Source organism: Canis lupus, chromosome 12 (assembly GCF_048164855.1).
Source record: "Canis lupus baileyi chromosome 12, mCanLup2.hap1, whole genome shotgun sequence".
NCBI classification, from domain to species: domain Eukaryota; kingdom Metazoa; phylum Chordata; class Mammalia; order Carnivora; family Canidae; genus Canis; species Canis lupus.
The window spans coordinates 65,659,245-65,683,341 of NC_132849.1; the positions used below are offsets into that span (position 1 = coordinate 65,659,245).

A 24,097-nucleotide genomic window follows, 5' to 3' on the forward strand; every position below is an offset into this window, starting at 1 on the left:
CCCAGTGATCCCAGAATACACATTCCTTTCAAGTGCACATGGGACATTCTCCAGAACAGATCATATCATAGGCCACAAATCAGCCCTCAACAGGTACAACAGGTTCAAGAAGTTTGATATCACACCCTGTATATTTTTTTTTAATTTTTATTTATTTATGATAGTCACACAGGGAGAGAGAGAGGCAGAGACATAGGCAGAGGGAGAAGCAGGCTCCATGCACCGGGAGCCTGACGTGGGATACGATCCTGGGTCTCCAGGATCGCGCCCTGGGCCAAAGGCAGGCGCCAAACCGCTGCGCCACCCAGGGATCCCCACCCTGTATATTTTTGACCACGATGCTATGAAACTTGAAGTCGGCAGTAAGAAAAAATTTGGACAGACCAAAAATACGTGGAGATTATGAACATCCTACTAGAGAATGAATGGAGCAACCTGGAAATTAAAGAGGAAATTTAAAATAAATGAAAATGAAAACATGTTTCTCCAAACCTCTGGGATGTAGCAAAGGCAGTCCAAAGAGGGAACTACATAGCAATACAGGCTTACCTCAGGAAACAAGAAGTCGGGGATCCCTGGATGGCGCAGCGGTTTGGTGCCTGCCTTTGGCCCAGGGCGTGATCCTGGAGACCCGGGAACGAATCCCACATCGGGCTCTTGGTGCATGTAGCCTCCTTCTCCCTCTGCCTATGTCTCTGCCTCTCTCTCTCTCTGAGACTATCATAAATAAATAAAAATTAAATAAAATGTTTAAAAAAAAGGAAACAAGAAGTCTCTAATACACAACCTAACCCTACACCTAAAGGAGCTGGAAAAGGCATAGCAAACAAAGCCTAAAGCCTACAGAAGAAGGGAAAAAATTAAGATGAGAGCAGAAATAAACAATACAGAAATAAAAAAACAGTAGAATGGAATAACGAAACTAAGAACCGGTTCTTCAAAATAATTAATAAAATGGATCAAGCCCTATCCAGGCTTATGAATGAGAAAAGACCTAAATAAATAAAATCACAAATGAGAGAAGAGTGATCACAATCAACACCAGAAAAATAAGACAATTATAAGGGAATACTATGAAAGAATATATGTTAACAAACTGGGAGACCTGGAAGAAATGGACAAATCCCTAGAAATGTGCAAATGAGCAAAACTGAAATAGGAGAAATAGAAAATGTGAACATACCCATAACTAGCAAAGGAATTGAATCAGCAAGGCCCCTGGGTGCCTCAGTTGTTGAGCATGTGCTTTGGCTCAGGTCATGATCCTGGGGTCCTGGGGAATCAAGTCCCACATCAGACTCCCCGCATGGAGCCTCATGTTCCCTGTGCCTATACCTCTGCATCTCTGTGTCTCGCATGAATACATAAATAAAATCTTTAAAAAAGAAAAAAGATAAAAAGATGAGAAAGGACCCAAATAAAATCAGAAATGAGAAAAGAGAAATAAAAATCAACACTAGAGAAATATAAAAGATTATAAGAGAATATGATGAAAAATTATATGCCAGCAACCTAGAACCTGGAAGAAATAGATCAATTCCTGGAAATATATAACATAGCAAAAATTAAAAATGAAGAAATAAGAAATTTGAACAGACAGTTGACCAGCAAAGAAATTGAATCAGCAATCAGGGTTCTACCAATAGGAGATGCTTAGATCAATAGAACAGAATGGAAAGTCAGAACAAGATACAAACATGTATCTATGACCCATAATGGACAACAAGGCAGGAAGGAATATCCAATGGCAGAAAGACAGTCTCTTCAACAAACCCTAACCCTGACTGCAGGATAAGAACAAATGGTGTTGGGAAAACCAGGCAGCCACATGCAGAAGAATGAAACTGGACCACTTTCTTACACCATATATATAAAAAATAAATTCAAAATGGATGAAAGACCTAAATGTGAGACCAAAAAACATATAAAGAAGAAAAGATAGGCAGCAATGACTTTGACATTGGCCATTGGATCTTCTTTCTAGATATGCCTCTGAGGTGAGGGAAACAAAAGCAAATATCCTATTGTGACTTCATCAAATTGAAAAGCTTCTGCAAAGTGAAGGAAAGAACCAAAGCTAAAAGGCAACATACAGGAGCAGGGGCAAGATGGCAGAAGAGTAGGGTCCCCAAGTCACCTGTCCCCTCCAAATTACCTAGATAACCTTCAAATCATTCTGAAAATCTTCGAATTCTGCCTGAGATTTAAAGACAGACCAGCTGGAATGCTACAGTGAGAAAAGTTCGCGCTTCTATCAAGGTAGGATGACAGGGGGGAAAAAGAAATAAAGAAACAAAAGGCATCCAAGGGGAGGGGCCCCACGAGGAGCCGGGCTAAGGCCAGGCGGTGTGCCCCCTGGTCAGGAGAGCTTTGTCCCAGAGAAGCAGGATCGGCACCAATCTTCCTGGGCAGAATGGCGCCCACAGGGATTCAGAGCAGGACCCCAGGAGGGCGGGGATACCCTCATGCTCCCTGGGACACTAAGAGACACCTGCACTCCCAGGAGAGTGCACCAAGCTCCCTAAGTGCTGCAGGGCACGTGCACTGACTTGGGAGCAGCTCAGAGGGGTTCGGGCAGGGCTCTGCGTGGAGCAGGTTGCATGCCCCGGGAGCAGCTTGGTGGCAGTGCCTCAAGCAGAGGAAGTGGCTCCGTGCAGAGGGGGCTGTGCGGCTCCGGAAGCCACTCGGAGGTGCTCAGGCGGTGGCTCCCTGAGGGGGCTGCCCGACCAGGAGCAGCTCAGAGGGGCTGGGTGGCAGCTGTGGGGAGAGAAAGCTGTGCAGACAGGAGCGTGAATCCAACAGCGCAGGCCCCAGAGCACAGGGCGCCAGGACACAGCCCAGGATTAGGCCTCCCCGGGGACAGGCAGAGGCCCGGATGGCCCAGGACAGCAAGGACGCTCCTGCCCAGAGCTGAGCAGATCAGCGGTCCCGACCCAGAGCCTCCAGGCAGTGAAGATGGACTGCTCTGGAGTTACTGTGGGGGTTGAATACAGGTATCCAGAGCTGGCCGCTGCCACTGGGGTTGTTCCTCCTGAGGCCTCACGGGGTAAACTATGCCCACTGAGCCCTGCACCAGGCAGTGGACAGAGCAGCTCCCCCAAGTGCTAACATCTGAAAATCAGCACAACAGGCCCCACCCCAGAAGTCCATCTAGACGGACAAGTTCCAGGGGAAGTCAAGGGACTTAAAGTATACAGAAACAGAAGATACTCCCCCATGTTTTTTTTTATTTCTGATTGCTTCGCCCTCCCTTTTCCCCCTTCTTTCCTTTTCTTTCTCTTTTTATTCTCTTTTTTCTTCTATCTTCCTTTATTCTTTTTTCTTTTTCTATTCTTTCCTTCTTTCTCTCCTCTCTTTTTCTCCTTTTCCCAATAAAATTTGTTTTTGGCCACTGCACTGAGCAAAATGACTAGAAGGAGAAGCTCACCTCAAAAGAAAGAATCAGAAACAGTCCTCTCTCCCACAGAGTTACAAAATCTGGATTACAATTCAATGTCAGAAAGCCAATTCAGAAGCACTATTATACAGCTACTGGTGGCTCTAGAAAAAAGCATAAAGGACTCAAGAGACTTCATGACTGCAGAATTTAAATCCAATCAGGCAGAAAGTAAAAATCAATTGAATGAGATGCAATCCAAACTAGAAGTCCTAACGATGAGAGTTAACAAGGTAGAAGAACAAGGGAATGAAATAGAAGACAAGTTGATGGCAAAGAGGGAAACTGAGGAAAAAAGAGACAGACAATTAAAAGACCAGAAAGACAGATTAAGGGAAATAAACGACAGTCTGAGGAAGAAAACCTACGTGTAATTGGGGTTCCCGAGGGCGCCAAAATGGACAGAGGGCCAGGATAAGTATTTAAACAAATACTAGCTGAAAAATTTCCTAATCTGGGAAGGGAAACAGGCATTCAGATCCAGGAAATAGAGAGATCCCCCCCCCTAAAATCAATAAAAACCGTCCAACACCTTGACATTTAATAGTGAAGCTTCCAAATTCCAAAGATAAAGAGAAGATCCTTAAAGCAGAAAGAGACAAGAAATCCCTGACCTTTATGGGGAGGAGCATTAGGGTAACAGCAGACGTCTCCACAGCGACCTGGCAGCCCAGAAAGGGCTGGCAGGATATATTCAGGGTCCTCAATGAGAAGAACATGCAACCAAGAATACTTTATCCAGCAAGCTCTCATTCAAAATGGAAGGAGAGATAAGGAGCTTCCAAGACAGGCAGGAACTGAAAGAATATGTGACCTCCAAACCAGCTCTGCAAGAAATTTTAAGGGGGACTCTTAAAATTCCCCTTTAAGAAGAAGTTCAGTGGAACAATCCACAAAAACAAGAACTGAATAGATATCATGATGACACTAATCTCATATCTATCGATAGTAACTCTGAACATGAACAGGCTTAATGACTGCGTCAAAAGGCCCAGGGTTTCAGACTGGATAAAAAAGCAGGACCCATCTATTTGCTGTCTACGAGAGACTCATTTTAGACAGAAGGACACCTACAATCTGAAAATTAAATGTTGGAGAACCATTTACCATTCAAATGGTCCTCAAAAGAAAGCAGGGGTAGCCATCCGTATATCAGATAAATTAAATTTACCTCAAGGACTGTAGTGAGAGATGAAGAGGAACACTAAATGATACTTAAGGGATCTATCCAACAAGAGGACTTAACAATCCTCAATATATGCCCCGAATATGGGAGCTGCCAAATACTTAAACCTATTAATAACCAAAGTAAAGAAATACTTAGATAATAATTGTCTTATACTTGGTGACTTCAATCTAGCTCTTTCTACCCTCGATAGGTCTTCTAAGCACATCTCCAAAGAAACGAGAGCTTTAAATGATACACTGGACCAGATGGATTTCACAGAAATCTACAGAACTTTACATCCAAACTCAACTGAATGCACATTCTTCTCAAGTGCACATGGAGCTTTCTCCAGAATAGACCACATACTGGGTCACAAATCGGGTCTGAACCGATACCAAATGATTGGGATCGTCCCCTGCATATTCTCAGACCATAATGCCTTGGAATTAGAACTAAATCATAATAATAAGTTTGGAAGGAGCTCAAACACGTGGAGGTGAAGGATCATCCTGCTAAAAGATGAAAGGGTCAACCAGGAAATTAAGGAAGGATTAAAAAGATTCATGGAAACTAATGAGAATGAACATACAACCATTAAAATATTTGGCTTGCAGCAAAAGCAGTCCTAAGGGGGAAATACATCACAATATAAGCATCTATTCCAAAAGGCGAAACTACTCAAATACAAAAGCTAACCTTACACATAAAGAGGCTAGAGGAAAAAAAAGCAGATAGATCCTACACCCAACAGAAGAATGGAGTTAATTAACATTCGAGCAGAACTCAAGGAAATTGAGACCAGAAGAACTGTGGAACAGATCAACGGAAGGAGGAGTTGGTTCGTTGAATGAATTAATAAGATAGATAGACCATTAGCCAACCTTATTAAAAAGAAGAGAGAGAAGGGATCCCTGGGTGGTGCAGTGGTTTGGCGCCTGCCTTTGGCCCAGGGCGCGATCCTGGAGACCCGGGATCGAGTCCCACGTCAGGCTCCCGGTGCATGGAGCCTGCTTCTCCCTCTGCCTGTGTCTCTGCCTCTCTCTCTCTCACTGTGTGCCTATCATGAATAAATAAAAAAAAATTAAAAAAAAAAAGAAGAGAGAGAATATTCAAATTAATAAAATCATGAATGAGAAAGGAGATGTCACTACCAACACCAAGGAAATACAAAGGATTTTAAAAACATATTATGACCAGCCATACACCAATAAATTAGGCAATCTAGAAGAAATGGACGCATTCCTGGAGCCAGAAACTGACAGAACTGGAACAGGAAGAAATACAAAACCTGAACAGGCCAAAAACCAGGTAGGAAATTGAAGCAGTCTTTCAAAACGTCCCAGGACACAAACGTCCAGGGCCAGATGGCTTCCCAGGGGAATTCTATCAAACGTTTAAAGAAGAAACCATACCTATCCTACTAAAGCTGTTTGGAAAGTTAGAAAGAGATAGAGTACTTCCAAATTCATTCCATGAGGCCAGCATCACCTTAATTCCAAAACCAGACAAAGACCCCACCAAAAAGGAGAATTACAGACCAATAGCCATGATGAACATGGATGCAAAAATTCTCAACAAGATACTAGCCAATAGGATCCAAAAGTACATTAAGAAAATTATTCACCATGACCAAGTAGGATTTATCCTCGGAACACAGGCTGGTTCAACACTCTTCAAACAATCAATGTGATTCATCATATCAGCAAGAGACAAACCAAGAACCATATGATCCTCTCATTAGATGCAGAGAAAGCAATTGACAAAATAGAGCATCCATTCCTGATCAAAACACTTCAGAGCATAGGGAGAGAAGGAACATTTCTCGTCATCTTAAAAGCAATCTAGGAAAAGCCCACAGCAAATATCATTCTCAGTGGGGCTGCACTGGAGGCCTTTCCCCAAAGATCAGGAACAAGACAGGGATGTCCACTCTCCCACTGCTATTCAACATAGTACTGGAAGTCCCAGCCTCAGCAGACAGCAAAAAGACATTAAAGGCATTCAAATTGGCAAAGAAGTAGTCAAACACTCCCTCTTCTCAGATGACATAATACTTTACCTAGAAAACCCAAAAGCCTCCACCCCAAGATTGCTAGAACACATACAGCAATTTGGTAGCGTTGCAGGATACAAAATCAATGCCCAGAAATCAATGGCATTTCTATACACTGACAATGAGACTGAAGAAAGAGAAATTAAGGAGTCAATTTCATTTACAATTGCACCAAAAAGCTTAAGATACCTAGGAATAAACCTAACCAAGGAGGTAAAGGATATACCCTAAAAACAATAGAACACTTCTGAAAGAAATTGAGGAAGACAAAAGAGATGGAAAAATATTCCATGCTCATGGATTGGCAGAATTATCATTGTGAAAATGTCAATGGTACCCAGGCAATGAACACGTTTAATGCAAACCCTATCAAAATACCATGGACTTTCTTCAGAGAGTTAGAACAAACTATTTTAATATTTGTGTGGAATCAGAAAAGACCCCGAATAGCCAGGGGAATTTAAAAAAGACAACCTTATATGGGGACATCAGAATGCCAGATTTCAGGGTGTACTACAAAGCTGTGGTCATCAAGACAGTGTGGTACTGGCACAAAAACAGACAAATAGATCAATGGAACAGAATAGAGAACCCAGAAGTGGACCTTGAACTTTATGGTCAACTAATATTCGATAAAGGAGGAAAGACTATCCATTGGAAGAAAGACAGTCTCTTCAATAAATTGGGCTGGGAAAATGGACATCCACATGCAGAAGAATGAAACTAGACCACTCTCTTTCACCATACACAAAGATAATCTGAAAATGGATGAAAGATCTAAATGTGAGACAAGAGTCCATCAAAATCCTAGAGGAGAACACAGGCAACACCCTTTTTGAACTTGGCCACAGCAACTTCTTGCAAGATACATCCACGAAGGCAAAAGAAACAAAAGCAAAAATGAACTGTTGTGATTTCATCAAGATAAGAAGCTTTTGCACAGCAAAGGATACAGTCAACAAAACTAAAAGATAACCTACAGAATGGGAGAAGATATTTGCAAATGATGTATCAGATAAAGGGCTAGTTTCAAAGACCTATAAAGAACTTCTTAAAATCAACACTAAAAAGACAAAGAATCCAATCATGAAATGGGCAAGAGACATGAAGAGAAATCTCACAGAGGGAGACACTGACATGGCCAACATGCACATGAGAAAATGCTCTGCATCACTTGCCTCAGGGAAATAGAAATCAAAACTACAATGAGATACCACCTCACACCAGTGAGAATGGGGAAAATTAACAAGGCCGGAAACCACAAATGTTGGAGAGGATGCGGAGAAAAGGGAACCCTCTTACACTGTTGGTGAGAATGTGAACTGGTGCAGCAACTCCGGAAAACTGTGTGGAGGTTCCTCAAAGAGTTAAAAATAGACCTGCCCTATGACCCAGAAATTGCACTCTTCCCTATTTACCCAAAATATTCAGATGCAATGAAACGCCGGGACACCTGCACCCCGATGTTTTTACCACGAATGTCCACAATAGCGACACTGTGGATGGAGCCATGGTGTCCATTGAAAGATGAATGAATAAAGAAGATGTGGTTTATGTATACAATGGAATATTCCTCAGCCATTAGAAACGACAAATACCCACCATTTGCTTCAACGTGGATGGAACTGGAGGGTATTATGCTGAGTGAAGTAAGTCAATCGGAGAAGGACAAATGTATGTTGTCATTCAATGCGTTAATATAAATAATAGTGAAAAGGAATATAAGGGAATGGAGAAGAAATGTGTGGGAAATATGAGAAATGGAGACAGAACATAAAGACTCCTAACTCTGAGAAAGTAACTAGGGATGCTGGGAGGGGAGGAGGGCACGGGGTGCGGGTGAATTGGTGACGGGCACTGAGGGGGGCACTTGCCGGGATGAGCATGGGTGTTATTCTGTTTGTTGGTCAATTGAACACCAATAAAAAATAAATTTACTAAAAAAAAAAGTTCAAACAGCTAAACATTTATGCTGCCAACATAGGAGTACCTAAATATAGAAACCAATTAACAACAAACATACAGGAAATCACTGATAATAATACAATGACAGGGGATTTTAACACCCACTTATGGCAATGGACAGATCGTCTATGCAGAAAATCAACAGGGGAACAATAGCCTTGACACACTGGATGACAGGGACTCAACAGATATAGTCTGAACATTTCTTCCTAAAGCAGAATACACATTCCTTTCAAGTTCACATGGGACATTCTCCAGAAAAGATCATATCATGGGCCCTCAACAGGTACAACAGGTACAAGAAGGTTGATATCACCCCTTGTACATTTTCGGACCACAATGCTATGAAACTGGAAGTCGACAGTAAGAAAAAAAATTGGACAGACCAATAATACATGGAGATTATGAACATCCTACTAGAGAATGAATGGAGCAACCAGGAAATTAACAAGGAAATCTAAAACAAATGAAAATGAAAACATGTTTCTCCAAACCTCTGGGATGTAGCAAAGGCAGTCCTAAGAGGGAAGTACATAGCAATACAGGCCTAAAGAAACAAGAAGTCTCCAATACACAACCTAACCCTACACCTAAAGGAGCTGGTAAAGGAATAGGAAACAAAGCCTAAATCCTACAGAAGGGAAAAAATAAAGATGAGAGAAGAAATAAACAATGCAGAAAAAACAAAACATTAGAATGGAATAACGAAACTAAGAGCTGGTTCTTCAAAAATTAATTAATAAAATGGATCAAGCCCTAGCCAGCCTTATCAACGAGAAAAGAGAAAACCTAAATAAATAAAATCACAAATGAGAGAAGAGAGATCACAATCAACACCAGAAAAATAAGATGATTATAAGTGAATATATGAAAGATTATACACTAACAAACTGGGAGACCTGGAAGAAATGGACAAAACCCTAGAAATGTGCAAACGAGCAAAACTGAAATAGGAAGAAATAGAAAATATGAACAGACCCATAACTAACGAAGAAATTGAATCAGTAAGGCACCTGGGTGCCTCAGTGGTTGAGCATCTGCCTTGGCTCAGGTCATGTTCCCGGGGTCCTGGGGGATCACGTCCTACATCAGACTCCCTGCATGAAGCCTCATTTTCCCTCTGCCTATAACTCTGCTTCTCTGTGTCTCTCATGAATACATAAATAAAGGTGAAGCCAGTGTGGAAAACAGTCTGGAGGGTCCTCGAGAAATTAAAAATAGGGGATCCCTGGGTGGCGCAGTGGTTTGGTGCCTGCCTTTGGACCAGGGCGTGATCCCTGAGACCCGGGATCGAATCCCACTTCGGGCTCCCAGTGCATGTAGCCTGCTTCTTTCTCTCCCTGTGTCTCTGCCTTTGTCTCTGTGACTATCATAAAAAAAATTTTAAAAAAGACGTTAAAAATAGAGCTACCCTACGATTCCAAAATTGCACAGCTAGGTATTTACCCCGAGGATACAAAAGTAGTTTAGTAGATTTTAAGAGGAACATGCAGCCCAGTGTTGGTAGCAGCGTTATCAACAACAGCGAAACTGTGTATAGAGCCGAGATGTCCATCGACAGATGAATGGGCAGAGACGATGTGGTAAATATACACACTGCGACATCACTGGGTCATCAGAAGGGATGAAATGAAGCCATTTACAATGACGTGGGAGAAGTGGAGGGGACTTATGCTAAATGAACTCAGTCAGTCAGAGAATACAGATTCCAAATACCATACAATTGCATTCACATGTGAATTTTAAGAAACCAAACAAACTGGCAAAGGGGCAAAGGGTGAGATGAGACATGCAAACCAAGAAACACACTCTTAACCACAGAGAATAAACTAATAAATACCAGAGGAAGGTGGGGGGTGTGAAATCAGGGGATGGGGATAGTGGAGGGCACCTCTGACCAGTACCAGGCGTTGTATTCAAGGGTTGAATCACTATGTGGTAAACCTGAAACTATATCATACTGTGTTTACAAAGAGGAATTCAAGTAAAACTTTAAAATAATAATTGGTAGTATAGAGAAAACATGTGCACACAAGAGATAAAATCAGAAAGGCAACTGAAAATCCAAACAAAGAGTCTTTAGAGCCACAAATCCCCTCCTTCGCTCAGCTCACGAGAATCCTGCCATGCCTATTCTCACCCCAGAGAAGACTGGATTTTGATTCTCTGGGGAGGCCACTGACTTGGTGGAATCAGGCTATCTTTGAAACCAAAACCTAAATAGAGTGCATAAAACTAAACTGCCCAAGATGCTAGGAGTCCCAGTGCAGGCACATGCCAAGACACAAACTCTAACCATACACAGACATAACCCTTACCCTACACTTAAGCCTAATGTTAACCTAACACTTAAACAAGAACTATCACTAATCAAAAACCAAACACAAACCCCAAGACCAAACCACATTCACTGAACCTACCTGCCAAGCCACACCCTAACTCCTAAACCTATTCTGAGGTTTCCTTAACTCTGACCCTTACCTTAAATCTAACCGTAACCCTAACCTCTAACCCTAACTTAATGTACTCAAATCCTATTCCTAACCTTAATTTGTACCCTAACCCTAACCCTCTAATACTAACCCTATCTCATACCCCAAACTGTACACTACCCATACCCTAAATCTAATCCCTAACCCACTGCCTAACCCTATCTCTTACCCTTTTCCAAAACCATACCCTGACCCTACCCTGAACCCTGACCTGACCCTATCCCTAACCCCTAACCAAACACTAACCCTAGCACTAAACCCTATCCTAAGCCTAACCCTCACCCTAACCCTAAACCTAGGCCTAACTTTAACTCTAACCCTTAACGCTAACCCCTAACCCTAACTCACACCCTAACCCCTAACCCTAACTGCAAACCTAATCACAACCCTAACACCAACCATAACCCTAACCCCAACTCCTAACATCCTGCCCTAATCCCTAAGCCTAAACCCTAACCCTAACTCTAAATCTGTCCCTAACACTAACCCTAACCCCTTTCCCTAATCCCTAACCCCCAGCCTAACTCCTAACCATTGACCCTTACCCTTATCCCTCACGCTATCCTCTAATCTGTAACCATAAGCATAATCACTAAACCCTAACATCTAACCTAACTTAACCACCAACTGCCTCCCCTCCCCTGACCCTACCATTCATTCTACCCATTCACTTACCCTGTGGTTCTGAGGAGTCCCTTCTGATGTGGACGTGGCCCCCAACGGCACCTCCAGAGTCCTCCAGGGGGTCCTGAGGAAGCCAGGATCCTGTGAGTGTGGATGTGGCCCCACGTGTTCTTGGGTCATAGTCAGCAGGTCCTGAGGACACGGGTCTCCTGTCACTGTGGACTATGCCTCACATCCTCTGGAAGCCTCACAGCAGGTCCTCAGGAGGCCGAGGGCTCCTGTCAGCCTGGACATGGCCCCATGGCCCCCAGAAAACTCACTGCGCGTCCTGAGGGGGCTGTGGGCTCCTGTCAGCATAGACGCAGCCCCATATGTCCTGAAGCCAAAGTGCTGATCCTAAAGAGGCTGGAGACTCCTGTCAGTTTGGATTCGGCACCCACATTTTTCTTACGCCTCACCACAGGCCCTGATAAGGCTGGGCTCTTCTGTCTGCATGGAAGCATCCCCATATTTCCCGAAGTCTACACTGGGGGTCCTGAGGACGTCAGCGTCCTGTTGTGTGGGCGTGGCCCCCAGTCCTCCCATAGCCTCACTGTGGATTCTGAGGAGGCCAGGGCTCCTGACACCATGGATGCGGCCCCCACCTTCCAGAAGACTCAAATTATGTCCTGAGTGGCCCGGGAGCTCCTGCCAGAGTGGACGCAGCACCACAGCTTCCTGAAGCCTCCCTGCAGGTCCTGAAGCGGCCCAGGTGTTCCTGTCAGGGTGGATGTGGGCCCACATCTATCCTGGGAATATGAGCAATCAGATGGGCAGAGAAAAAAACACTTTGACTCGCTCTTTGTCTTATAAAGAGAAAGGACAGCTTTTCTATGTACAAAGTCAGTTGTCAAGATAGCCTTAGGGAATAAGAGTTGCAGCATCAAATCCCGCTGCATAGCTGGGACGCCCGAGCCCCAGGTCTTCCTGAACCCAAATCCCTGGGCCTGTCCCCTTACACAAGCTGCCAGGCTGAGATCATTAGCAATTGCTCTCTTAGGAGCTCTGGGGAAGGGGGAAGGAGCTAGATAGGATGGGAAGGGACACAAGGAGGCCGAGAAAATGAAGGCCTTTCCACTGTAAGTTCAGCATTCCACAAGTCCAGCCATCCCAGGCCCCTGTGAAGAAGAGCTGAAATTTACATTACTTCAGTTACAGGAAAATAACAAAAGTTTACAGCTTAATACCCTGGAAAGCCCCACAATAGAATAAAAACTGAGCCCAGGCCAAGTGCAGGAAGCCCCTATTAGAATGAGAATAGATCTCAATGCCTTTGAAGGCCCCATATCAAAATGTAAACAGAACTTGAGGGGGATCCCTGGGTTGGCACAGCGGTTTGGCACCTGCCTTTGGCCCAGGGCGCTATCCTGGAGACCCAGGATCGAATCCCACGTCGGGATCCCGGTGCATGGAGCCTGCTTCTCCCTCTGCCTGTGTCTCTGCCTCTCTCTCTCTCTCTGTGACTATCATAAAAAAAATAAAATATTTAAAAAAAAAAGAAGTTTAAAAAAAAAAAAGAACTTGAGGAATTGCTCCAGCCCTTCGGGAGTACCCCGAGACCAACTCTTTAAACTAAGCTAAAACCCACCTCAGGGTCCAAGTCCCTGCTCCGCTCTGTCGGGTATACTTGGACACAAGCTCAAGCTTGTAAATAAACTCTCATGTGTTTGCCTTGGTGTCAGCTTCTCGGTGGTTTCTCGGATTAGCAATCTTGGGCATAACAGTCTGAGATAAAAAAACAAAACCAAAAGAAGCTCGGACACAGGTAGAGTGAACGCAGGGTTCTGAGAGAAGCCGCGGAGACCTGGGGGCTTGGCCGCTCTTCTGTGGAGTCCCCAGCAGACTGGGGTGGGGGATGCTCTGCCCCAGAGCCAGAGGACCCAGAGACCCCACCCGCATCCGCCTATCAGGGCCAGGTCTCAGGAACAGGGCAGCACAGCCCACTGAGCCCAGAGGCGCTGACCCCCACCCCGCCTCTGACCCGCGCAGGTGCATCTCCCAGGCAGATGTGCACCTGACAATCAGCGCCATGGCCCATCCCCAGACCCCACACAGAGCATTCGTTGCCACCAAGTTGTTGGACCACAGTGGCTGCAGAGCTAAAGCTCTGCCTGGAAAGTAGGGTCTAGATTCCTTTGTACTTTGTGCTCTTTTTTCATTTATTTTCTTTGATTCTTTTTTATTAATTGCCTTATTTTAATTTCTATGTATGTACCTTATATATTTCTTATTTATGCTTTCATAGTACTTTAATTGTGATTCTTTTTTAAATTTTTTTCAATTTATTTATGATAGTCACAAACAGAAAGAAAGAGAGAGAGAGAGAGAGAGGCAGAGACACAGGCAGAGGGAGAAGCAGGCTCCATGCACTGGGACCCCGACGTGGGATTTGATCCAGAGTCTACAGGATTGTGCCCTGGGCCAAAGGCAGGCACTAAACCGCTGTGTCACCCAGGGATCACTTTAATTGTTTCTATTTTGGGATTTAGAATCTTTTAACAAGCAGGCCAAAATAATCTGGGTTTTATTTTGTTTTGTTTTGTTTTTTTGGGGGGAGGGCAGTTGTTATTGTTTTTCTTGTTTTTTCTTTTTCTTCCTTCTTTCTTTTCTGGAACAAATAATGAGATGGAGAAAATCACCTCAATAACATGAGGTCTACTCACAGCCAGGAAGTTCATCAATACACATATATGATGTCTAAATACAGTTTAAAACAATGATTATAAAGACAACAGCTGGGCTAGAAAAAGAGCACAGAAGAAAACTAGAGAAACCTTTACTGTAGAAATAAAAGAACTAAAATCTAGTCAGGCCAATGTTAAAAATGGTATAACTGAGATGCAGTCCCAAGTGGAAGCCTTCAAAACAAGAATGGTTATGGACCACAGAGACAGACGTAGGGAAGTCATCCACTTATTAACAATAACATTCATACCATAGGAGACTCAGAAGATGAAGAGAGAGAAAAGGTGGGCCTTTCTCAGACATTAGAAACAACAAATACCCACCATTTGCTTCAACGTGGATGGAACTGGAATGTATTATGCTGAGTGAAGTAAGTCAATCGGAGAAGGACAAACATTGTATGTTCTCATTCATTTGGGGAATATAGATGATAGTGAAGGGAATATAAGGGAAGTAGAAGAAATGTGTGGGAAATATCAGAAAGGGAGACAGAACATAAAGACTCCTAACTCTGGGAAATGAACTAGGGGTGATGGAAGGGGAGGAGGGTGGGGGTGGGGGTGAATGTGTGACGTGTACTGACGGGCTGAGCACTGGGTGTTATTCTGTATGTGGGCAAATTGAATACCAATAAAAGTAAATTTATTACTAAAAAAAGAAAAAGAAAGAAAAAGTGGCATCTGGGTGGCTCAGTCACATAAGCTATTGTCTTAGGCTCAGATCATGATCCAATTCCCAAGGCAGGCTCCCTGTTTGCAGGGAACCTGCTTCTCCCTCTACATCTGCCCCTCTCGCTATTGGTTTTTCTCTCCTCTCTCTTTCAAATAAATAAATGACATCTTTAAAAAGAAACAAAAAAACAAACCCAGAAGGAAGAGAAATCTCCCATGTAGAAGAATTTCAAAGAAGTTGTACAGACATTCCACCCTCAAGTTGATTAGCATAGCCTCCCACTCATATGTATGGAATACACATAGTAACTTCCTTCTACAAAATAGAATATGAAAATGTGTATATAAAAATGATAATATAATAATAATAATAATAATCACTTTACTACGGAGAAAGCTGACAAACACTACCTCAGCAAGATGATCAGATTGATACCAAGACTGATAAATCATGTTGATAATATCTATCCTTTATATGATATAATTAAAATGGCAGTATATCTCTTTATATAATCCACAAAAAGAGTTTAATCATGAGATAACAGACATTTCCTAACTGAGGTAAATTTTACAAAATACTCTACTTCTCAAAGTGTTGCAGTTCAACAACAATAAGGAAAGGCAGAAAGACTGTCACAATCCAGAGGAGCCTAAGAAAACATGAGGACAAATGGAATGGGATATGAGGGATGGTAACTTAGCAAAAACTAAGGAAATCTGAATAAAGTATGGTCTTTGGTTAATGAGAATATTTTAATATTGATTCAAGGCTAATATTTGTACCTTCCTAATATACCACCAACATCATATCCCTACCCCACAACATCCACCCCCACACCATCGGCCCCCAGCAAGGACCCAGGGCAGCTGCCCCCTGTGGGACATGCTCAGCCTCCCTGGCGTTTTCTGGATACCCTGCTCCCACCAGAAGCCTGATTGTCCCATAGAGAACCCAGAGGTTGCAGGGAGGAGGGAAGGCAGAGATCCCCGAAAGGCTGGGTGTAGGTGAGTGGTGCAGAGGATACATTGGGCCCTGCCTCCACCCACTGTCTGTCCTGGAGGGCGGCACACCCTGCACAGGACACCAGCCCCTAACCCAGAGGGACCTGGGCTGACCTGGCTCTGTGCTCTGTGGGGACTAGGTTGAATTGAGCCCCTCCCAGGCCCAACAAAAAGACTAATGGGATCCAGGTCCCCATGGTCCTGGCCAGCCCTGGATTCTGGCCCCAGGCTGAGCGAGCCCTCTCACAGGTGGATGTGGCCTCCTGGGCCCTGGGCATGCCCCACAGATCCAGGTCGCTAACCTAGGGCAGACTGGGGGATCCCGGGACACCCCAGGGTAGGGAAAGGATGGATAGGCCGGTTGGCCCCACCCAACCCCACACCAGGAGGCAGACTCTTCCAGGTATTGGGGCCCCAGAGGGCCCAAGGCAGGTGTCCAGCTGTCCTGCGGGGCCCCAGTACAGGAGCCCATGAGCTGCAGGTCCAGGTCATCTCTGCTGTCCTCAGAACAGTCACTCAGGCTGAAATCTCAGGACAAACGCCCCCACCCGGAGTCCACACATGTTCCCACAATGTGGACTCTAGCACCCGCCTCTCCACACCGTGTGATTATTGCCCTCCCCTAAAGGACAGAAAGGTCTCCCTCCCCAGGGGAAGGCGTGCATTACGCTCTGAGCCCCTTTGCTGTAAAAAGTCAATAAAGTGTTGTGAAAAAATGCACAGCCAGCCCGTTTCTGTGTATCCCAGAACTCTGTGCATGGGGCGTGAAGAGACTCCCAGAGAGGAGGAGGGGGGCACCATCCAGGCCCTAAATAGCCCCTGCAGGGGCGCCACCAGGTACACAGAGCTGACGTCCCCACGTGCCTTCCAGGGGCAGCCAGACGTCAGGGTCAGGAACCCACAGACTTTACTTAGACTCAGGCTGTGTCCCCCAGGCCAGGTGGGGCTGGGACAGAGTGACAGCCAGGGAGCTTCAGGTCACCAGGGTCTGTGCACAGCGACCTGGTAGGTCTGTGCTCCCTCTGTCCTGGGGGCCAAGGATGGCCGAGTTCCGGGGCACTTCCTCCCGTCCTCGCATCCCCGTGCCTGTGTGCCTGGGGCACAAAGGGCCTGTGGGGCGGTCAGCGTGGCCCTGGAAGGGATGTCAGGACACCAGGCCCTGGTGTTGTGCCCAAGATTGTAAATCAGGGAAACCACCAAGGAGCCAACACCGATGGAAACTCCCGAGGGTTTCTTTACAAGCTGGAGCTTGGGTATAATTTCACCAAACACAGCGGAGCAGGGACGTGGATCCCGAGAATAAGAGGCATAACAGCTTTATAGGGGCCAGTGGCCCATGGGATATGCAGAAAGTTGCACAGTCATGATGGTCCACAGGCAGGTGGCCAATTGAATTACACCTTACCAAATAGTATCCACTTGAGCTGGCCTATTACTTTGGTCAGAATCGTCGCACAGTTTTGGGGGGCACAAAGCAGGGTTACATTGTTATGAGCCGATTTCCGATTAGGGTGTACCTAGCGGCCTGACTAGGGTGGGGCAGCGCCTTAAGCAATAAACAGCTCATGTGGGGGTCATAGGGGAGGAGGTGGGTGTAGCACAAAATGGAATCAGTCCTGCTCTGCTTGTCCAGGGGTAGGGGATTTTTGTTAACTTTCCTGGGTCCCACACTTGCAGCTCATGAACCTGGACCACCCTCACCAGGTGGACTCACTGTGCACAGCTTGTGGTGCTGGATCTCTCACACCAGTGTGTAGAGGGCACCCTCCTCACCCTAGTGAGTAAGGGCTGGGTGAGCATGGGGCTCGCCAGAAGGCCAGGCAGCACAGGGGACCAAGAACCCCAGCCCAGACCCCAACTCGACTCCCATACACAGGCAGCAACAGGGCTCCCCGCCATGGGCAGCCAGCTCCTCAGGATCTCCCCCCAGGGCGGCGCTGAGGTCTGGCTCCCTGCTGGAGAGACATCTGGGAGAAGAGAAACAGCAGGTGCTCAGCGGGACCCCCTGAGGACATGGGAATTTGGCCGAGTTGGACCTTCCAGCTCAGCTGACCCTCCAGTGGGAAGTCACTGCAGGAGCGAGCCCCGAGTCGGCAAGGAGAGCCCAGCTATCTGCCCAGCGCCAGCACCAGAAATGATGTTGTGCCAACCATTTCGGCATTTGGGTGACCCAGCCAGAGGATCAGATACCTGCACGTGATAGCTACATGTGATAGACACACACACACCCCAAAACCAACAGAAGTCGGAATCCCCCCCAATGTTGTCTAACAGGAGCCAGATGGTTACATACACGACGCTGTTGTCACCAGTAGGATACATGGAAGATGCAATAAACCAATGACTGCAGAGGTGCTAGAGATACAGAGATATGCTTGCTGGTTTCCAACAAGGAGCACAGAGGTGCAGGAAGAATCCTACGGAGGGGAGGCCCCTTCATGGAAAGGACACCATGTCCCTGTGATGGCTACGGATGGTGAAATCTGTCCTCCTCTCTCTTAGCTTCTGGTTTTCCTCCTAAATGCCATTTTCCTCAATCATAAGACCAAAAATTTATTTTATGTTTTTAAATTCCTTTTTATTGGAGTCCAATTTGTATGAATTCTTGCTTCAGCAAGGGTGTCATTCAGGAGGGAAGGAGAGAGAAAGATTTTCTGGACAGTCAACATATCAAGGATTTCATGACCACTTAACCAGTCCAGTAAGGGATTAAGAGGGACTCTTCTAGTGGGGGAAAAAAAGAGACCAAAAGCAATAAAGACTAGAAAGGACCAGAGAACATCACCAGAAACACCAACTCTTCTGGTAACACAAAGGAACAAAGTTCATATCTGTGAATAATCACTCTTAATGCTGATAGACTAAATTTTCCAATCAAAAGATATAGGGTATCAGAGTGGCTTAAAACACAGGATCTGGAATACCTGGGTCGTTCAAGGGGTTGAGCATCTGCCTTTGACTCAGGCTGTGATCCTGGAGTCTGGGATCATGTCCCATATTGGGCTCCTGGTGGGGAGTCTGCTTCTCTCTCTCCCTAATTTTCGGCCTCTCTCTCTCTCTCTCTCTCTGATAAATAAAATCATTATTAAAAAAACAAGATCCATCTGTATGCTGCCTACAAGATGCTCACCTTAGACCTATAGACACCAGCAGATTGATAGTCAGGGGAGGGAAAATCATCTACCACGCTAATGGATATCAAAAGAAAGCTGGAGGACCCATACTTATATCAGACAAACGAGATTTGAAACCAAACCCTGGGGGACACCTGGTGGCTCAGTGGTTGAGCATCTGCCTTCAGGCTAGGGTGTGATCCTGGGATCCCAGGATCGAGTCCCACATCACCCTCCCTTTGGGGAGCCTGCCTCTCCCTCTGCCTATGTTTCTGCCTCTGCTTCTCTGTGTATCTCTCAAAAATAAGTAAATAATATATTTTAATCTCAAAAAGAAACAACAAATATTGTAAGAAGAGATGAAGAAGAACATTATTTCATAATTAAAAAGACTATCAAGATCAAACAGCTAACTATTTATGCTGCCAACATGAGTACCTAAATATAGAAACTGATTAACAACCAACGTACAGGAAATCACTGATAATAATACACTGACAGAGGATTCCAACACCCACTTATGGCAATGGACCGATCGTCTATGCAGAAAATCAACAAGGGAACAATAGCCTTGACACACTGGGCAACAGGGACTCAACAGATATAGTTAGCATATTAGTTCCAAAAGGAGAATAAACATTCTGTTCAATTGCATATGGGACATTCTCCAGAACAGATCATATCAGGGCCCACAAATCAGCCCTCAACAGGTACAACAGGTACAAGAATGTTGATTTCACACCCTGTTCATTTTCAGACCAAGGCGCTATGAAACTGGAAGTCGACACTAAGAAAAAAATTGGACAGACCAAAAATACGTGGCGTTTATGATCATCCTACTAGAGAATGAATGGAGCAACCAGAAAATTAAAGAGGAAATTTAAAACAAATGAAAATGAAAACATGTTTCTCCAAACCTCTGGGATGTAGCAAAGGCAGTCCTAAGAGGGAAGTACATAGCAATACAGGCCTACCTCAAGAAACAAGAAGTCTCCAATACACAATCTAACCCTACACCTGAAGGAGCTGAAAAAGGAATAGTAAACAAAGACTAAAGCCTACAAAAGAAGGGGAAAAAATTAAGATCAGAGCAGAAATAAACAATACAGAAACAACAAAACAGTAGAATGGAATAACAGAACTAAGAGCTAGTTCTTTAAAATAAGTAATAAAATGGATCAAGCCCTAGCCAGCCTTATGACGAGAAAAGAGAAAAGACCTAAATAAATAAAATCACAAATGAGAGAAGAGAGATCACAATCAACATCAGAAAAATAAGACAATTATAAGGGGATACTATGAAAGATTATACGCTAACAAACTGGGAGACCTGGAAGAAATGGACAAATCCCTAGAAATGTGCAAATGAGCAAAACTGAAATAGGAAGAAATAGAAAATGTGAACAGACCCATTACTAGCAAAGGAATTGAATCAGCAAGGCACCTGGGTGCCTCAGTGGTTGAGCATGTGTTTGGCTCAGGTCATGATCCCGGGGTCCTAGGGGTTCAAGTCCCACATCAGGCTCCCCGCATGGAGCCTCATTTTCCCTCTGCCTATACCTTTGTATCTTTGTGTCTCTCATGAATACATAAATAAAATATTTAAAAAAGAAAAAAGATAAAAAGTTGAGAAAGGACCCAAATAAAATCAGATGAGAAAAGAGAAATAAAAAACAACACTAGAGAAATACAAACGATTATAAGAGAATATGATGAAAAATTATATGCCAGCAACCTAGAACCTGGAAGAAATAGATCAATTCCTAGAAATATATAACATAGCAAAAATTAAAAATGAAGAAATAAGAAATTTGAACAGACAGATAACCAGCAAAGAAATTGAATCAGCAATCAGGGTTCTCCCAACAGGAGACGCTTAGATCAATAGAACAGAATGGAAAGCCAAAACAAGATACAAACCTGTATCTATGACCCATAAAGGATAACAAGGCAGGAAGGAATATCCAATGGCAGAAAGACAGTCTCTTCAACAAACCCTAACCCTGACCCCAGGATAAGAATAAATGGTGTTGGGAAAACCAGGCAGCCACATGCAGAAGAATGAAACTGGACCACTTTCTTACACCATATATATAAAAAATAAATTCAAAATGGATGAAAGACCTAAATGTGAGACCTGAAACCAATCAAAGAAGAAAAGATAGGCAGCAACGTCTTTGACATTGGCCACTGATTTTTCTTTCTAGATATGCCACTGAGGTGAGGGAACAAAAGCAAAAATGCTACTGGGACTTGATCAAAATGAAAAGCTTCTGCAAAGTGAAGGAAACAACCAAAGCTAAAAGGCAACATACAAAATGAAAGGAGATATTGGTAAACAACACATCCAATAAAGAGTTAGTATGCAAAACACATAAAGGAAATATAAATCTCAAGATCCTAAAAACAAATTATGCAACTAGAGATGGGCAGAAAAATGAATGGACTTTGTCTCTGACAAGACAGCCAGATGGCACCAGACTCACAGAAAGACACAAAGCGTCACCCATCATCAGGGAAATGCAAACCAAAACCACAATGATATGTCACCTGAGAGCTGTCATAATGGCTAAAATTAACAACACAAGAAACATCAGGTGTTGGTGAGGTGTGGAGAAAGGGTAGCCTCCTTACATTCCTGGTGGGCATGCGAACACATTTAGCCACTGTGGAAAACAGTGTGGAGGGTCCTAGAGAAGTTAAAAAAATTGGATCCCTGGGTGGTGCAGTGGTTTGGTACCTGTCTTTGGCCCAGGGTGCGAACCTGGAGACCCGGGATTGAATCCCACTTTGGGCTCCAGGGCATGGAGCCTGCTTCTCCCTCTGCCTGTGTCTCTGCCTCTCTCTCTGTGACTATCATAAAAAAAATTTAAAAAAAGAAGTTAAAAATAGAGCTACCCTACGATTCCAAAATTTCACAGGTAGGTATTTATCCCGAGGATAGAGAAGTACTTTAGTAGATTCGAGGAAGGACACGCAGCCCACTGTTTGTAGCAGCGTTATCAACAACAGCCAGACTATGGATACAGCCCAGATGTCCATCGACTGATGAATGGGCAGAAAGATGTGGTAAATATACACACGCAACATCACTCAGTCATCAGAAGGGATGAAATGAATCCATTTACAGTGACGTGGAAGGAGTGGAAAGGATTTATGCTAAATGAACTCAGTCAGAGAAAGACAGATACCAAATACCATACAATTGCATTCACATGTGAATTTTGAGAAACCAAACAAACTGGCAAAGGGGCGGAGGAGGCATGAGAGAAGCAAATCAAGATACACACTCTTAACCACAGAGAATAAACTAATAAATACCAGGGGAAGGTGGGGAGGATGGTGAATCAGGGGATGGGGATAGTGGAGGGCACCTGTGACCAGTACCAGGCGTTGTATCCAGGGGTCTAACCACTATGTGGTAAACCTGAAACTATATCATACTGTGTTTACAAACAGGAATTCAAGTAAAACTTTAAAATAATAATTGGTAGTATAGAGAAAACATGTGCACACAAGAGATAAAATCAGAAAGGCAAATGAAAATCCAAATAAAGAGTCTTTAGAGCCACAAACCCCCTCCTTAGCTCAGCTCGGGAGAAACCTGCCATGTCTATTCTCACCCCAGCAGAAGCCAGGATTTTGATTCTCTGGGGAGGCCACTGACTTGGTGGAGTCAGGCTATCTTTGAACCCAAAACCTAAATAGAGTGCATAAAACTAAACTGCCCAAGATGCTAGGAGTCCCAGTGCAGGCACATTCCAAGACCCAAACTCTAACCATACACAGACATAAGTCTAACCCTACGCTTAATCTTAATGTTAACCTAACCCTTAAACAAGACCCATCACTAATCGAAAACCAAACACAAACCCCAAGACCAAAACACATTCATGGAACCTTCATGCCAACCCTCACCCTATATCCTAAACCTATTCTAAACCCTTAACCCTGACCCCTACCTTAAATCTAACCCTAACCTCTAACCCTAACCTTAACTTAATGTACTCAAATCCTATCCTAACCTTAACCTGTACCCTAACCCTAACCCTCTAATACCAATCCTATCTCATACCCCAAACTTTACTCTAACCTGTACCCTAAAACTAACTCCTAAACCACTCCCTATACCTATCTCTTACCCTTTTCCAAAACCATACCCTGACCCTGACCTGACCCTAAACCCTAAATAAATACTAATCCTATCCCTAGCCCTAACCCCTATCCTATACCTAACCCTTGCCCTAACCCTAAACCTAGCCCTAAATTTTACCCTAACCCCTAACCCTTACCCCTAACCCTAACTCACACCCTAACACCTCACCCTAACTGCAAACCTAAACCCAACCCTAACTGTAACCATAACCCTAAACCCACCTCCAAACCTCCTGCCCTAAACCCTAAAGCATAACCCTAACCCTAACTCTAAATACTGTCACTAACCCTAACCTCATTCCCTAATCCCTAACCCCCATCCTAACTCCTAACCACTGACCCTTACCCTTATCCCTCACCCTAACCTCTAATCCGTAACCATAAGGTTAATCACAAACACCTAACATCTAACCTAAGCCTAACCACCAACTGCCTCACCTCCCCTGACCCTACCATCCATTCTACCCATTCACTTACCCTGTGGTTCTGAGGAGTCCCTTCTGATATGGACGAAGCCCCCAATGTCTTGTGCTCTTTTTGTTCAGTCTCCTTATTTATTCTCTGTGATGCACCTGAGAAGGGAGTCACATCCATCATTTCCTTCCTGAATGCTCACTGTCAGGACACAGCAAGCCCACAATAGAATAAAAACTGAGCCCAGTCCAAGGGCAGGAAGCCCCTATTAGAACAGATC

At 44.3% G+C, this 24,097-nt stretch overlaps 1 long non-coding RNA gene across 2 annotated transcripts in view; it reads right to left on the reverse strand.

Moving 5' to 3' along the window:
* The window catches only part of LOC140600780 (uncharacterized), a 34,734-nt gene extending 10,637 nt beyond the window's left edge, over positions 1 to 24,097 (reverse strand). Inside the window, exons 1-3 of one of the 2 annotated variants that reach the window (XR_012003952.1) lie at positions 23,881 to 24,097; positions 11,790 to 12,526; positions 550 to 717 (exon numbers count right to left, since the gene is read on the reverse strand). This is a non-coding gene — a long non-coding RNA (uncharacterized lncRNA). The remainder of the gene's footprint in view (positions 1 to 549; positions 718 to 11,789; positions 12,527 to 23,880) is intronic. The other variant, XR_012003953.1, reaches the window with a different exon arrangement.